Consider the following 16,689-nt stretch of genomic DNA (forward strand, 5'->3'; position numbering starts at 1 on the left):
AATTTGGCATCAACCTTCCTTAAACTAATTTTCCTTAAATTCGAATATGTCACCACTACCTTGACCTCCTGTTGTGATTATCCCTTGTGTTTCCTTCTCTACCTAATATGGTTGTCATCTTCTTTACCTGCTTTGGCCACCTACAAACCCTTTTCCCACCACCATCCCTCTGGCCAACATGTGTTGACCAACACCTTTGGGAACCACTCACTACACATTTTTCCCAACCATGCACCATCAACATTGTCTATCAAGACCCATCACAAAACATCAAGCATCAACTTTTTTTAGAACTAATCTATTTTTTCCATTGGGGAGATATTATTTTCTAGGAAACAAGATTTTTTTGGCCACCAGATCTAGCTTTGGCCTAGGATCCATCGAACTTTAGGGTCCATAAGCCAACATCTACATGTTAAGGTTTGGGGAGTGGGGTAGAGGGTAGCACTTGATGAGATGGAGGAGATTCTGACCTAACCACCAAGATGGGGAACACAGGAGTCAAAGTTAACTTCAAAGGTGACACCATAATGGTTTCCTTAATGGTTAGCCCTTCAGATATGATCATTGGAGTGCTAGCCAATATGGGGACCTCTTCATGTCGCTTTTCCTTAATATGATGAGAGGCGGATGGAAGATACATTAACACATGGCTCACATTCTAACTCAAAATTTTCCTCGCAATGGATTCTACACTATGAATCAAATAGGAGGCTGGATAGGGAGGTACAATCCCCCTAAAGGTTGATGTCATGTTTCAACTAGATAGTGATATCTTGAATCCTCTGTGTGATGACCAAGTTCTCATCAAGGACCGTTCTTCTTGGAACAAAATCCAAGGTTAAAGTGTCCATGGCTCAATAAATGCCAAGTTCAAGTTCAACATAGGAAACTTCATTCACATGGTCATAATTACTAGGGAGCTATTTCATTTGGGGTTCATTGTCAACCTTGATTTGGTTTGCTTCTCCTCTCAAAAGAAGCCATAAGTTAGAAAAGTCTGCAGATATGTAGCAACTAAGATATTTTGACCAATTTTGGCTTAACAACATCCCATAGGTTTTAGGAATGTTCACAAATTGGATATTAATGACATTAGACACTTGAGGTTATTAGACAAGTTAGATTTGAACATTCTTTAGCTTACCTACTTTTTTGATGGTGGTTTTATCAAGTTAACTATTGCACCCTTGGATGGTGTGGGGACCAACTCAAGCATCTTAGAAATGGATAAGGGCATGATGTTGCTAAAAGCTCCAGAGTCAACTATGTAATTGTGAAATTATTTTTTGTAGATCTTTAGGCTGAGCAAAAAGGGAGGATGCATAGTGTTTCTCCAAAAATGGTCATGTTGGCATCATTGAAAGTCACATTCTTTGTGATGACAAGGTACATTAATGGGATGTCAAGTTGTTGTATGAGGGCCTTCTACTTCTCGAGGAAACTCAATGACACATCCATCAAATACATTATGGTGTTAGTATTTTTCATCACCCTAATGATGTCAAACTTTACTCTTGAGGACCCCTGCAATCCCTTTATTGTGAAATGACAAGGTTGCAGTGTTGGTCCCTTTGGAAGAGGCAACTTTATGTCAGTGTGATGGTCTAGAGGGATAGATGTATTCTTGGGTGGGACTAATGTCATGAAGAGGCCCTTGTTAAATTTGATCCTTGTGTTATAAGGATGCCATGAATTGGTAAATGTATTGGCCTCATGAGTAGGGATGAAGTCAGTGAAGAACCCTTGGAGAACAAGTTCTTCCTTGTCTTGTTCAAGTTCTTTGTTAATGATAGCTTCACAAACAAAGGAAGAGTTATAAATTTCTTTTGAAGCCTTTAGATATTTGTTCAAATTGATCTTGTTGATCTAAGTGAGATATATGAATTATCTTCTCAAGGGTAGAATATGTGGCCTCTGAGTGGGACTCGATATCATGTAACCAACACCAAGTTATTAAAGGGTAAAGATTCTACAAGATGAGTGGAATGAATAGGTCCTAAATTTCCCTAATGGTTAGGTTGTCTCAAGGGAACACTCTTATTGTTTGGTGTGTTATTCCATTATTGGTTACCTAACATTTGGTTATAGTTGTCATTGTTGGCACCCTTAGGATCGAAGTTATAGGAACATCTTTGTCCAAAGAATATGTTCCCATGTTGTAGGAGATGAGGATGTTGATTGGTCATTGAGGCCTTATCTAATTTCAACTAACTCATATCATTAGTCATACTAGTAATAATCCTCAAGAAGGCTTCCATGTCAGTTGCAAGGCATATCACTTAAGCAAGCACTTGTGAAGATTGTACTTGCATGCTTGACAAAATGGTAGGAGTAGTAGGATTTTTTTGACTTGGGTTGGTTGAAAGAAAGGCAAGGACTTCATATGATGATATACCATGTGGGATTGAGGTAGGAAGCACAGTTCCAGGTACCATTTATTGAGTCTAACAAGAATACTTAGGAGCTAGAAGAGGAGAAACCTATGGGAGATAAGTATAGTGGGAGGTTGAATAGGCCTGAAGTGCCACTACATGGATCATATTATAGCTACCCAGGTGAGGAGCTCCTCTAGACTGAGGATGACATGGTAAACATTTTCATGAGTCTATCCAATTTTCAGTAAGATGAACAAAGAATCCCAAGTCCAAGCCATAAACTTTGGCCAAGGTATCTTAATCTCTTTGAGGTACAGTTTGTATAATGAGTATGGACACAACTCAGTGTATAATATCCAAGTAAGTTCTCAGGATGAGTTTCAAAGTTAGTGTAAAGGCATCAGAACATTGCTCAAGGGCACATTGAAACCAATTATTAAAGGTAGGTAAAGATTCATTTGTCTCTTTTTGGATTCCAATAAAATGGTAATAACACAGAGTGGGATCAATTAGGAATTGAAACGTTGAGAGGAAGGTCCTCTCCATGTTGACCTATCCGTTGATGGAATTAGTAGGGAGATTAAGGTCCTAGTTTAGTTCATTGGGACCCAAGGTAATTGGGAACATGCAACAACCTGTGTCTTTATGCTTGACATTATTCCTAGCCAAGGCATCCTTAAATGCATGGATGAATTATTCTATTGTTTGAGAACCCAAATGTTTAGATTTTGGACACAGTTTCTTGAGGTGGGATGTCATAGTATTCATTATTGTGAAGACTGTAAAGGTTGAGAACTATACTTTGAGAAACATGAGTTGTTGTGGGTTAGCCATTGTCCTGGTTAGTAATTGGGATGCATGTTCACTCTGAGAAGTTGGAGGTTGAGACATGAAAAACTTACCTTTCTTCTTTCATTTCTTTTTCTTATTTCAAACTAGAGGCTCAAGCTCTACAAACTCTATGGAGACAACAGATGAATGCAACTACTGAAAGTGAGCTAACAAGTTGCAAAAGAGAAGCTGAGTTGACATAGAATCTAGAGGGTGAGGTATTGGCCAAATGACCATTCAAGTGGAGACCAATGGAGGTCCTCTAGTTCAAAACCAAGATTTCACCAAGTTAGTGAACTTGAAGTTTCTTGTGCCAGATTTTGTAGCCCATAGAATTGAACAACACCAAGACTTACAACAAGCCATAGAGAACTATTTGAAGGCTTTGCTATTCCATCCTAGAACAATTTATCTACTAATGTAACTTTATTTCACATCCAACCAACAAAGTAACAATTATCACCAAATTTGAATGTTTAGCCAATATCACCTGAAAGAATGGGAGCAAAAAAATTCCACTCCCAACCTCCCTATAGACCAGGTCTGGATCATGCAAGGATACAAAAAGTTGGATGAGAATGTGACTAATTTATCATAAGGTGGGCAATCAATTCATCATTTTCCCTTGTGTTTGATTAAGCATTAGAATACTAGACTTAGTTGGGAAAATATCTCAATAGAGAACTATAGAAAGAAAGCATAAGAGAGCCTACATAGTTAGAAATTTAATCTACCTATAGTCTACTTTTGGTACTATTATTATCAACAATACATGCTTGAATGGAAGGGCTACTTAATATGTGCTTAATCAATCAATCTAACACATACATGTATTGCAAATAAATTTGCTACTAAAGTAAACAAGGAAGATAATAGCAATAAAATAGAAAGATCTCACTATTTTCGAAGGTAAATGAATCCCATAGCAAGCACTCCAAGATCCCTTTTACTCAAAACACATCTTATAAATACCAACAAGAATTGAGTGAAAAAATGATTTTCTAAAAGAAATTTTTTCTTTCATTCATGAAGTAAGGTGTTACAGTAGCATGGAAAATAAAATCATCAAATTAACAAACTCTAGAATGATCAATATTTCTCTTATTTATAGAAAAGTATCAATACCTAGGGCGAGAAAATAACTTCTTATCCTAACTAACTCACCTACCACCTTGATTACCACTATCTATTGATATCTTCACACAAGAACACTTGCAAAATAAAATAAGTTTAAATCACAACCATGAAAGGAACTGAAAGAAGTGAGGAAGAGGATAGTTCTCGAGGGAAATCTGATCCAAATGGTCATCTTTACACACTTTTAATGTCAAATATTTTAGAGTTATCTCTTCTAGACATCCATTGATTGATAAGAGCACTCCACTTCTCTGACAACATTAAATGCATTGGGTATGCAAGGAAACACACATGAGAAAATGTAATTATCTATCATTATTTGTTGCTCACTTGCACCATTAATAAGTCTATTAGCCAACAATGATAGTGGATGGTTAGCTTCGAAAGGAATCTTAGCACATCTTACTGAGTCAAAGATGAACATGAGTAGATAAAACTTCTGGGTCTTTGACTATCAACTACCATAGAATGCAAGCTCACCTGATTAGATCAAAAGAAAGAAGGAATCTTAGACCTAGAACTTCACCTTGTAGAGTTGTGGTGCTTTTGAAAACAAGTGAAACTCCTTTTGAGAAGGTAGTGAATCAAACCAAGAGGATCCTTCGGCACTTAAAATCTTGCTTGTAGTAGAGTCCTCATTGCACATCATTCTATGTCATGATGCAAGGTGCATCAAACATAGAAGGGGAAGCCTTATTGATCTTGGAAGATAAATGCATTGGGTATACAAGGAAAAACAAAAGAGAAAAAACAATTATCTATCATTATTTGTTGCCCACTTGCGCAATTAATAAATCTATTAGCCAACAAAAACATCAGTTGGTTGGCTTTGGAAGGAATCTTAACACATCTGGCCAAGTCAAAGATGAACTTAAGTAGATAAAAGGATCCAAAAATTTGAGTATAAGCTACCACAAAATGCAAGCTTACTCAATAAGATCATGAGAAAGAAGGAATCTCAGACCTAGAACTTTACCTTGTAGATTTTGGTGCTTATGAAAGAAAGTGAAGCTCCTTTTGAGTAGGTAGTGAATCAAACCAAGAGGATCCTTTGACACTAAAAATCTTGCTTGTAGTGGGGTCCTCATCACACATCATTCTATGTTATGATGCAAGGTGCATCAAATATAGAAGGGGAAGCCTTATCGATCTTGGAAGATAAATACATCAGGTATGCAAGGAAACACAGGAGAAAATATTTATCTATCATTATTTGTTGCCCACTTGTGCCATTAATAAGTCTATTAGCTAACAACAATGGTGGATGGTCAACTTTGGAAGGAATTTTAGTACATCTAGCCAAGTCAAAGATGAACTTAAGTAGATAAAATTTTTGGGTCCAAAATTTTGAGTATCAACTACCACAAAATGCAAGCTCACTCGATTAGATCATGAGAAAGAAAGGATTTTAGACCTAGAACTTCACCTTGTAGAGTTGTGGTGATTTTGAAAGCAAGTCAAGCTCCTTTTGAGTAGGTAGTGAATCAAACTAAGAGGATCCTTTGACACTAAAAATCTTTCTTGTAGTAGGGTCCTCATCACACATCATTCTATTCATGATGCAAGGTGCATCATACATAGAAGGGGAAGCCTTATTGATCTTGAAAGATAAATATTTCAGACTATTTGTTGTGAGGTTTTGAACCTATGAGCAACCTTTCATTCATTAACTAACTGCTTTCTTGACTTGATTTTCTTCGATGACTTTCATTCGTTGTTGACAACTAGTCCTTCCACAACTGGGATCTAATGACCTAGCTAGCCTGTAACCCTTGGGGAATCACCTTCTCATCTTTTCTTGGAGATGCCTATTTTACAAGGCAATAACCATCTTCTCAAATTTACACCAGTTCATATTTGGCCCCGATACTCAAATATCTTCGTCGATCCTCTGAAGCCAATATCCATTAACACCTATGAGGATTAGACATGAATTAATATCATGACCCTTTTGAAATATATTAACTTTACCAAGCTTACAATTTATGGTTCTCAGGACCTTGTGTTCTCACATCCTTTGGTAAGATGAATATGCTATCTAGGAGAAGACACAAAATGCAAGAGCCAAAAATAGGTAAAATAACTTCTAGTAAAATATAAAGGATGGTATCTAAAAACCATACCTTTGAAGCACAAAAATCTACCTCACATTGGACATGGGAAATGAGATCCCTGAACCCTAAGAACCTACAACCTTTAAAATTAATGAGTGCACAATAGATAGTCTCAGACTTGCAAAATATCAATTATTTATTCTTCGTTGGAATTTCAAATCGCATTGCTCAGACAAAGACTCCAACAACATAGCTTATAATGTCAAGTTGTCCTTGTATGATTAACAAGATTATTATTCAATATTCATTCACATGACACATGGGACTAACAAATGTTGCATACCTTGGATGTGATAACCAATTGAATTCTAAATACCAACTAATTGTGTTATGAATGACACACAACATTCATCCCGAGGGAGGGTGATGCATCTTGATGAGAGATAAGAGGTAAGAATTGCCTCTTACAGTCACCTAAGACCATGAAAGGGCTACTAGTGCAGTGCCAAAAAGCCACCACTAACCCACCACAATTGAGGTTACATGTGTAATTGTAATAGTGACAACACATCCCACATTCTAACTTTTAGATTTGAAGCCACCAATTAGACACCAATAAAGGCATGCCTCTAACTTTTTGGCCAAGACAAATAAATGAACTTGATTTGTGGGATCCATCCCTATGTAGAACCAAGGACAAAAATAGACACTAGAAGATGCCCAAGAAGCAAATTGTTCTCTCAATAGGGCCAACACCTAGAAAAGTTAGAAGAGACAAACTTGCACCACCAAATAGCAAACCCAGAAAAAGAAACCAACATAACTAGGAAAACCTTCACCTAGTGGAATACATTTTGTACCATGAAAGAAAGCCACCACAAGCGACTAAAATTCAATGTACCAAGAGCATTCGATGGGAAAAACATTAACCTGCTTTGCACATGACGAGGGTGAAGCTGAAAAAGCTCTGCCTCACAACAACCAAATAGTAAAAACAAGTAAAAGATGAAAAATGACTAGCAAAACAACAACCCAAAAGAAAAGACAAGACAAATAAAAAGGGCACCAAAGGAATATAGAAAATCCAAAGAAAAATATGAGCAGTGAAGCAGAAAAGAAAAAGATAAGGGTTAAACACTAACTTGTAGAGACATCGCGGTGCTCAGACCTGTCCTTGTTGTTACATGAACTAGAACTAGCATGACCCACCAAAGCACTTGCAGAATTTAGAAATGATCGTGCATAGGTGAGGTAACACCCCAAAAGAAAACTTTCACTTCCAAAGCACAATTGTGATTACTAAATAAAGTGACAATTAACCACTTTAGGCATATTAAATAACTTGTCAATCATGGTAATTAAAAGGAACATTTATTGTACTCATTCTTCATTAATAAATCTTGCCGCATATCCAAACTAAGACTACAAAAATCCTTTTTTCTGTAGAAGACACAAGGGAAAGGGTTCCTGACAAGTCTAAAAAATAATTTTCTCCTCAGTCCTAGACCATTGGCATGAGGTTGGGGATCCTTACTTCCTTCTTCCCCACAAGAGGGACAAACACCCAAAATAGGGATGTAGGAACTTGAACATCAAAAATTAGAACAAACCAAAAGGACTTGTCTCAAATGAGACAAGACAAGAAGCAAAAAGAGGGGACCCAACTTTTTTCTCACAAAAAATAGGGACGAGTATGCATAGCATAACAGGTACCCAACATATTATATGTTGAGGAGAAAGAAAAACTCCAATGTATTTCCTTGTAAAATAAAAGGAAAATCCATAAAAACTTAAGATGATAAACTATATAGTAATTATTATAATATTCACACCAAGTAAACATACATTGGAATATACTATTTACATCATAAATCACTAAGACCTTCAAGTAGAACTTGATTGCTTGCAACAAGAACTAGGAGATGATGAAAAGCATAAGAAAGTAAAAACTCAAGGAAAAATTATTGTGCCCTGACAAATCTCACATTCTCACAAGCTAATCAAAGAAATGATAAGAACATTAAAAATGTTTTCATAAAGGTAGAAAAGTGGAGCTCATTGGGATAAAATGAAAAGTACAAGTTTAAACAAAACCATCTTCTCAACCCTCCTTTCCTTACATAAGTGATAAAGTATTGTAAGATTTATATAAAAGGAACAAAAGGTCAAAAATGTGTGGGGTTGCCTACATCGACATGCTGGAAAATTGCATGCTAAAATCCACTACCTACAAAAATACAAACACCTCCAAAATGTGCAACTTGATGAGCATTGTGATTGTAGGATATGAACAATCAAGATTTTATTGAAATTATTTTTAACTCCATGCAATCAAAAATAGAAATAAAATTAGAATTGGGTTGCCATGTACAAAAAGCATGGAAGGAGAGACACATATGTGAGTGGTTGAAAATAACCATACAAAATATATTATCTTACATTGAATATAGATTTATTTAAGTGGATTATAAAATTTCAAGCAAGTGTTGTTGTTTATAGAGCTATGGTCCCAAGCATTTACTAGTATTATCTTACGATCTATCTCAAATTAGTAGTGAGGAGTACAAAGATAACACAAAGGAAAAAGGGGTCCATGCAAAAACATAACAAACGAAGATAAAAAAAGATGCTAGATGGGCTTGGTTGCTAGTTGTATGTAAATTTGGTAAGAAAACAAGAGGTCGACAATACTATAATGGAGAGACTAAATACTCCTCCATTATTTATCCATAACTATGTTAAATTTAAAGTTTTTCCTCTCCCATGAAGGCTTGCTTAGTTTCTCCTTTCCATTCTTCATGCTTGGAAAATGATTAAACTCGCAAGTGAAAGTTACAAAAAAATACTACAAATTGATCTTATCAAAAATTTGGTTAAGAATGTGTGGAAGTATATAATTCTTACTAATGATTCACATGAAAAGATGATTAGACTATGTTGATATTGTCTGAAGGAACTATTCTTGAAAGACACTAGAGATCCAACTAATCTATGTGCATACTTAAATAAAATTGTGAGAGAGAATATGCACCTTTAAAGGAAACAAAATCCATTTTAAATATTACTTTATGGTTGCCTCCACCTAACATAGTTATCTTTGGAACACCACTTCCTTTTCTTAGTTTGCCATTTCCTTTCCCATACTTTGGGCCCATTTGGTTACTAGAATATGATTTGGAAATTGGAATATGAAATTCTAGATTTGAGATTCTAGAACTTAAAATCAATATTATAGTTTTTACAATTTAGTTTGAGATTGTTTGGTTCACTAATAATTCCTTATAAGAATACACATTTCCTCCATTTGGTTGCACATTTTAGGAATTGGAATACCAACCATAATTTGAGCAAAAATTTATTTTTTTCAACATAAATGATTTTTTTAGAAATATATTATTTTTAAGGTGATTTTAAATGTGTCTCGCATTGCATGATTTTGGCTACAACCAAACAACTCTATGCTATGAGTGTATGAGTTAGAACTAAGAGGTTCATAATTTTTGAAAGAAGAGAGGTAGGATGTGTAGTATGTTTATTAGTTCATTATTATTATTATTTTATATTAATTTGTTCATTGTGCAAATATTTTTAGATTTTTTTTTCTAAAAATAATTATTTGTTCAATAAATTATGTGGTCTAATTATAAAATCAATAAATAGGTGTAGTCTTTATAAATGAATCTAATATGGAATAGGTAATCTTAAAATCAAGAAATATGTATAGTCTTTTGAAACAAATGTAATGAGGAATAGATAATGCGCGTAGTTTTTGTGCACAATCTTGATTGGGAATACGTCATTATTATGCTAATAAGTATTTAAAATTCAATATGATTAAAATTGACTAAAACATATTAAAGACTAATAGACATAAAATATTTACTATCATAAACTAATCTTCACTTTAAATTGTTTGACAAATCTCTATATATCTTCAAAGTAATATAAATTTGAAAAACTAAAATACATTTTAAGATGTAAGAAATAAATTTCAACTTTTCTAAGTTAATTCAATTTTATCCAATCTATATATCCATGGTTATATAAAAGATTAATACAAAATATTAATTTGATATAAACACATATAAGGCATGGTCTTATGGGAGGGGCTTGGGCTCTATTTTTGTGAAGCAGGTGACCCCAGAAGGTTATTCAACTTCCCATAAGAATGAAATAATATCTTTATTTTAAAATTTATGAAACAATTAGATTCCTTTATTTTAGAAACTAAATTTTTAAAAGATAATTCAATATAAAATTTGTTTCCTTGTAAATATTCTTAGAAAAATCTCCAACCAACTGAAGTAAATAAATGCAATTTTCATCTTAAATGATAGATTTTAGGGATTCACTTACTCAAAGTCGGAGATTTTAGGGATTCACTTACTCATAGTCGACGAATAAGGAAAACTTGCAGACAAAGGAAAGGAGATGAAACAGAAGGCGTAGATGAGGGCAAAAGAGGCAGCTACACATTATGATTAGAGAAACTTACCATACTCATGTCTTCCCTGCTGTGGACCATGCAAATTTTAACACTAAAAGTTGATTTCAAATTGATAGTGCAGTGTCGCATGCGAAAGGAAAAAAATCCAGGCAATGGCTTCTGTAACAATTTCAAATAGTGAAATGGAAAATGTTAAGGAAAATAGATGATTCTAGGTTGAACGGAGGGTGGAACAAGCTTTGCGAATCATGTGACCAGCTGCCGACTGAATGCCATGGAAGCAGATCAAAGAGTGGAAGCTTGTCAGAGGGTAGTAATGGACCGAGCCAACAGAATTATTAAACACTGTGCAGTAGGACATCCAAAAAAAATAGGTCAGAGGAACCTAAAAAAATTTTATTTCAATTAATATGCAATTTTCTTTTTACTATGCAATTTTCTTTTTACCAAATTCTATCTATTTAGATGGAAGATTAAATTTTGATTTCAGGGAAAATGGGGATACTAAATTCTATTTTTTTCCAATTTCAATTTTGATTTTGTGCATCCAAATACTAGATTATAAAATTTTCAGAATTTCAAATACCAATTCCTCTCCACAACAACTCAGGCAACCAAAACAACTCAGGCAACCAAAATGACGTTTGTTAAAGTTAAGAAAAAACTACAAAATGATCTTAATGGAATACTTAATAATTATAAATTAAATATGTAAAAATTGAGAAAAAACAAGTACAAAATGACGTTATTGACAAATTGATTAACAAGAGCTGTTATCTGCTGGAGTCCCTGCCTGATTTAAGTGTACTAATAGAATAGGAGTCTCCTTTACAACCATCATCCTATTTGGAAATTCAGTTTTCATAATTTACCTCAATTCAAATGACAGTTTTTATGTGTGAGCACATAGATTTCAAAATTCTTGGATCACTGTTCCCTGCATCCTTCAATTAGCCAAATAGAACCAAGTCTTTCAAGGTTTAAAATTTTACATGGAATTTGACTTTGCAGACTATAGAAAATAAAATATCCACAGGAAAGATCTCCTAATCTTTTGGTCAATACATTGAATTGAACCAACAATACTTCAAAAAATATAAACTCAACATTTTTCAATAGAATAATATGCCAGTACCTCGCAAAAACAGACCAAAAGCAAAAGAGCACTACTCCTTGATTTATGCTCATATTTTTAATACAGAAAGAGTTGTGTTCCAGTAGGTCATAGGAATAGAAAAATTCAGAGCTAGAAAACAAAAGAGTTTCTTGAAAAGGATTCTATGAAAGAGTGAAAAAACAAAAACAAAAAAACTTAGCACTGAACAATTGTTGCACAAGAAAACATATTAAGACTAAATTAGCTAGCAGAGGTCATACCTACAAAGTGAGCTCAAGAAAATTTAGCCTCTCCTTTACATCTTCAGTCATGGGTGAAGTGATCATCAGACACTTTTAAAGCAAGAATTTTTTACTACAAACCACTATAATGAAAAGGAAAAAGAAAAATGTGATACATGTGAGTCAAATCTTTGCAAAGAATCAACATTTCAGAAACACAAAAAATGTACAAATATCCTCATAGTTACAAGGGTAAAAGGAATCATAATTAGGACAATAATTAATGAATGTATTATGCTTATAAAATCAGAACCATCTTGGAAAGTAACATAACATTAAATAGGTCAATTAAATTGTGCCAAACAATGGTATTTGTGCACTGCTTGCAACACTATGCACTAGCTTTTTAAGGAAAATTTAAAAGAGATGTTGCATTGGTAAAAATACGTGAGGAAGCAAGTCCCTTGAATGTGTTTCTGAGTAGAGATATGCTTCTCTGATGCTTAAGTTGGAGGAGGGCACCAATGACTATATTGACCACTATATTCTATCAAGTATGTTGCTAGATATGAAGAACCTTACAGCTGATCTGTAAGATGCTTGGCATGTACAGAATAAATAGGTTAAATCAGCAGGTCTAAAGTTGATGAGGAATGATACAATTTTCAAACAAGCGTCCAAGCTCATCAATGACCCACATGAGAATATTGTAATGATTAATTGGTCTGAAGGATATGCTATTTATACTGCTAGTTGTAATCAATGATCTAAGAGAAATCCAGAAAAGCCTAAGGTTTTAGTAGGAATATAGAAATCTATACGAAATGTGAAGGAAATTTTGTTCGACGAGGTATCACTTGTTGTGAAATGCATGAGAGGTGGTGGGAAAACAATTCTATCATTTTTCCTTTGCAACTGTGGTGTAGATTTTCTTATTTTTCTAACAGTTTATCCCCATGTTCTGCGAGGACTGATTTGAATTTGAATTTGTTAATATAGCATTCTTTCATTGAAAAATTGGTTTTCATCTTGGTTAGTCACAAAATTTAAGAGGCATTTTAGGAGACATAAATCTCAGAATGCTAAAAATGCAAATAAACAGCTAAAGTAGCAGCTCTTGAGGCAATTGAAGCCAATTCTGGTGGTGTTGGATGATGTCTGATTTATAGCTGACAATTTTCTTATTTGGGGCTGAAATTTTCCCAATGATTTAATTTATTTTTTGTTTACAAATTTTAAAATAAAATTTTCTAATCACTCAAAACTGAGCATGGAATTTATTTTTTAAAGATTTCTAATGTTTGTGGGCTACTGATGTCTCTCCAAAATGGGTAGTATGTTTGTTTTCCTGGATAGCTAGTGGACGCGTATGGAATATAAATATGCAACGACAAGTGTCTTTTAGAAGTTGTGGCTAATTACAAACAGATGAATTTAGGCCCCTTCTGATTGTCATTTTTGTCTTTATTTTTATGCTTTTGGGTGAGATTGTGTAAATTTGGCAGCATCAACGTTTTGGATTATACTATAATTTTTATCTTTGTTCATTTCTTTTTCCCTGTCCAAATGGTCTGAATTAGATTCTTCCTTTGTTGGAATGCTTCAAATTATTGGGGGTCAAAATGTGGTCCTTTAGATTTGAGGGCATTATCAAATCTAGGGGATTTCATTTTAGATTCATCCATTTTCATTTTCCCTCCTGAAATCTATTCCTACTTCCATGTCAAAAACACTTCGAGGAGATGCTGAGCAGCTCAATAAGTGTGAAGCAACTGCAGAAATGAGGTTGACTGGCTACTTTGATTGATCGGGAAATGACTATGAAGAGATATAAACTCTATCAACAGAGCAGCTTGCAAGGAGGCATGCACAGGGTCGCTACTTAAGCTATTAATGCATAAGATAGAGGGAATTGCTATTTGTGCACACCCATCTTTCTACAACCGGCTAAAGGAAAGAAAGGGGATGCTTTTTCCACTCATTGCAATAAGCCTAGCGGGCCTCTTTTTGCTGTTGCAGTGCTTACTTTGGTAATTTGGTTCTGCGTCTGGTGTCCCGAGATTACAGTTCGGCAAGATGAGTGAAATATTAATTGGGGGGGTTTAAAGATATTTAGTCAAATGTTGCAAAGTGAGCAATATTGGGTCAAATTTTATACTATACCATATAAGGACGAGGTGTTTAGTATTATGTGTTTCAAATGTTAAAAGAGTTAAAAAGATTAGCATTAAAATATCAAGTTCACCATATTGATCTTATGTTTTTTGTTTAGGCCTAGAGCATTTTCTCTTCCATGCTCGAGATATCCAAGATTCCAAATAGAAATAACAAAGAGTGATTGTCACTGTATCACACCATTTAAGCCGTATGACAAATTCTAGATAATGCACTCCACATTGGATGATTAATGTTAACTCCATGATGTTCTAACTGGGTAATGAATTCTCCATTGATCATTGCATATACCCATGCACTTTAATCAACTCTTCTAATACATTGATCCTTACTCTATTATTACAATTCTGATATCTTTCTCTAGCTCACAAATATGATACAGTACAATACATTAGAAAAAAATGATAAATTTTAAGTGGAGAAATCACAAAATATATAAACTTGCCTGCCACCAAAAAAATAATACCATATGCATAACCAATCTGTAGACACTGAGACAGACAATGACAGAAAACATAGTTTAACAAAATGGAAAACTACGGCATCGTGTAACAGTTATGCTATTGGTTGAAGAATTTTGAAGTGTTATGGAGGAAATAGCCACCACAAATAGAATGGCAAAATCTTCATTATTAAAATTTAAATAACAGAAACCAACAACTTAAGAATTCTAATAATAGAAAAACCATTGCAATCACCTCTCCTTTATCATAAAATATATAGACTACATTACAAAATAGGGGAATCATACCAGAGTTAAGCTCTGCTATAGTAGATACCCTTAACAAACCCAATATTTGGATAACACACAATCTCAATGTGGAAGTGGGAGAAAACCCTGTATAGATTGATCTGCAAAATTGTATTCCAATAATCTGTCAAAATCTCAGAATTTTGTTGATAACAAAAAATTAGATAACTTTTAATAGTGACCCCAAAAGGAAAAACTAATATTTCAAATTTCAAATCAATTTTCACTTTTATTTGCAGGGAACTTGAAAATCATAGTATACTCTGGAATAGATCCAAAAAGTCTGCAACAATTCACAAGAAATTTAGGAACAATCTGGAACTATAAATGGAAAGGCATTCACCCACGACGATTGTAACTGATAGTGTAGTATTAAATGTCGTATTAAGTAAAGCATTACAATGTGTTAATATTTTTAAACTGCCATTTTTTCATTGGTTGGAATATTTTTCCTTTAATTTCTTAATAGAAAAAAAACTAAAACTCCTAGTGAAACGGACTAATGAGAAAATAAGAATAATTAATATAAATGAAATTGAAAATCTGCATGCACTGTACACTATAGGATAAATTTTATTGATGTGGATTTAACTGTGTAGTTTTTGAGTCAAACTCATTGACCCATGTTTCATGAGTAGTGCTTCAACATGAATTCATTTCTCATGAGAATAAATAGAACACTTAGTATTCATTGGATCTAGGTGATGCTCACAGATTAATTACCTCTTAACGAAGCAAAAAGATTAGATGATTTTTAATATCCTTAAACATAGTCTATGGGACAGCCTTCCAACTAAATCAACTTTAACAATTCTATTCTTTTTTAGTACAAACTAATTAATAAATCTAACTAAACCAACTTTAACAATGATGAAGGTGAAAGAAATGATTAGATAATATTAGTATTGGCTCTAAGAAATCCAACTACTCATAGACAAACTGAAATAGATTTAAAAGAGGGAGAATCCATTTTACACCTTAATTTATTTTTGTGTCCATCTACATAGCTATCGATGGAATACGACATCCTTCAATTTCCCAAGTTTCCCAATTCAAAATTTTAAAAAACATTAACGGTTAGATTCCTTCGATTCCCAATCCAACTACGGCTGGATTCCTTTGATTCCCTATTCAACTACGGCTAGATTTCTTTGAGTTCCCTAATTCAAACTTATAAATGTAAACGGCTAGATTATTTTGATTTCCCCAACACAAATTTATAAATCCAAATGGCTACATTCCTTTCCGCTTTATCGCTATGTACGAGGGTACTTTTAGCATATAGGAAACCATTAATGCTGAACAAGAATAGAGATCGCTGAATTGATGTCATGTGTTACTGTTCCATAGAAACCTCAGAATGTGACCCATGAGCAAGGAGATCGATTCAATAATACCATCCCCTGCTTTTGTAGGAAAAAGGGAAGGATAACAAATGTGAGCGATTGGGGTGAAGGAAAATTTGGGGCAGCTTTAAGGTAGCAAATTATAATACATGTTCAATCATTCTTGTCTACTTCACTTGTCAAAATAGCTCTCTTCACGGCTAACCAGAGCATCATGCTAGAAGCATTCAAG

The 16,689-nt window shown here is 34.1% G+C and overlaps 1 long non-coding RNA gene across 1 annotated transcript in view; it reads left to right on the forward strand.

The window, feature by feature from the left end:
• Nucleotides 1-10,725: 10,725 nt before the first annotated feature.
• Nucleotides 10,726-16,689, forward strand: part of LOC149561351 (uncharacterized) — a 196,379-nt gene continuing 190,415 nt past the window's right edge. Inside the window, exon 1 of the long non-coding RNA XR_016363422.1 lies at nt 10,726-11,221. This is a non-coding gene — a long non-coding RNA (uncharacterized LOC149561351). The remainder of the gene's footprint in view (nt 11,222-16,689) is intronic.

Source organism: Cupressus sempervirens, chromosome 4 (assembly GCF_028749045.1).
Source record: "Cupressus sempervirens isolate cs-2001-9-10 chromosome 4, ASM2874904v1, whole genome shotgun sequence".
Classification (NCBI taxonomy): domain Eukaryota; kingdom Viridiplantae; phylum Streptophyta; class Pinopsida; order Cupressales; family Cupressaceae; genus Cupressus; species Cupressus sempervirens.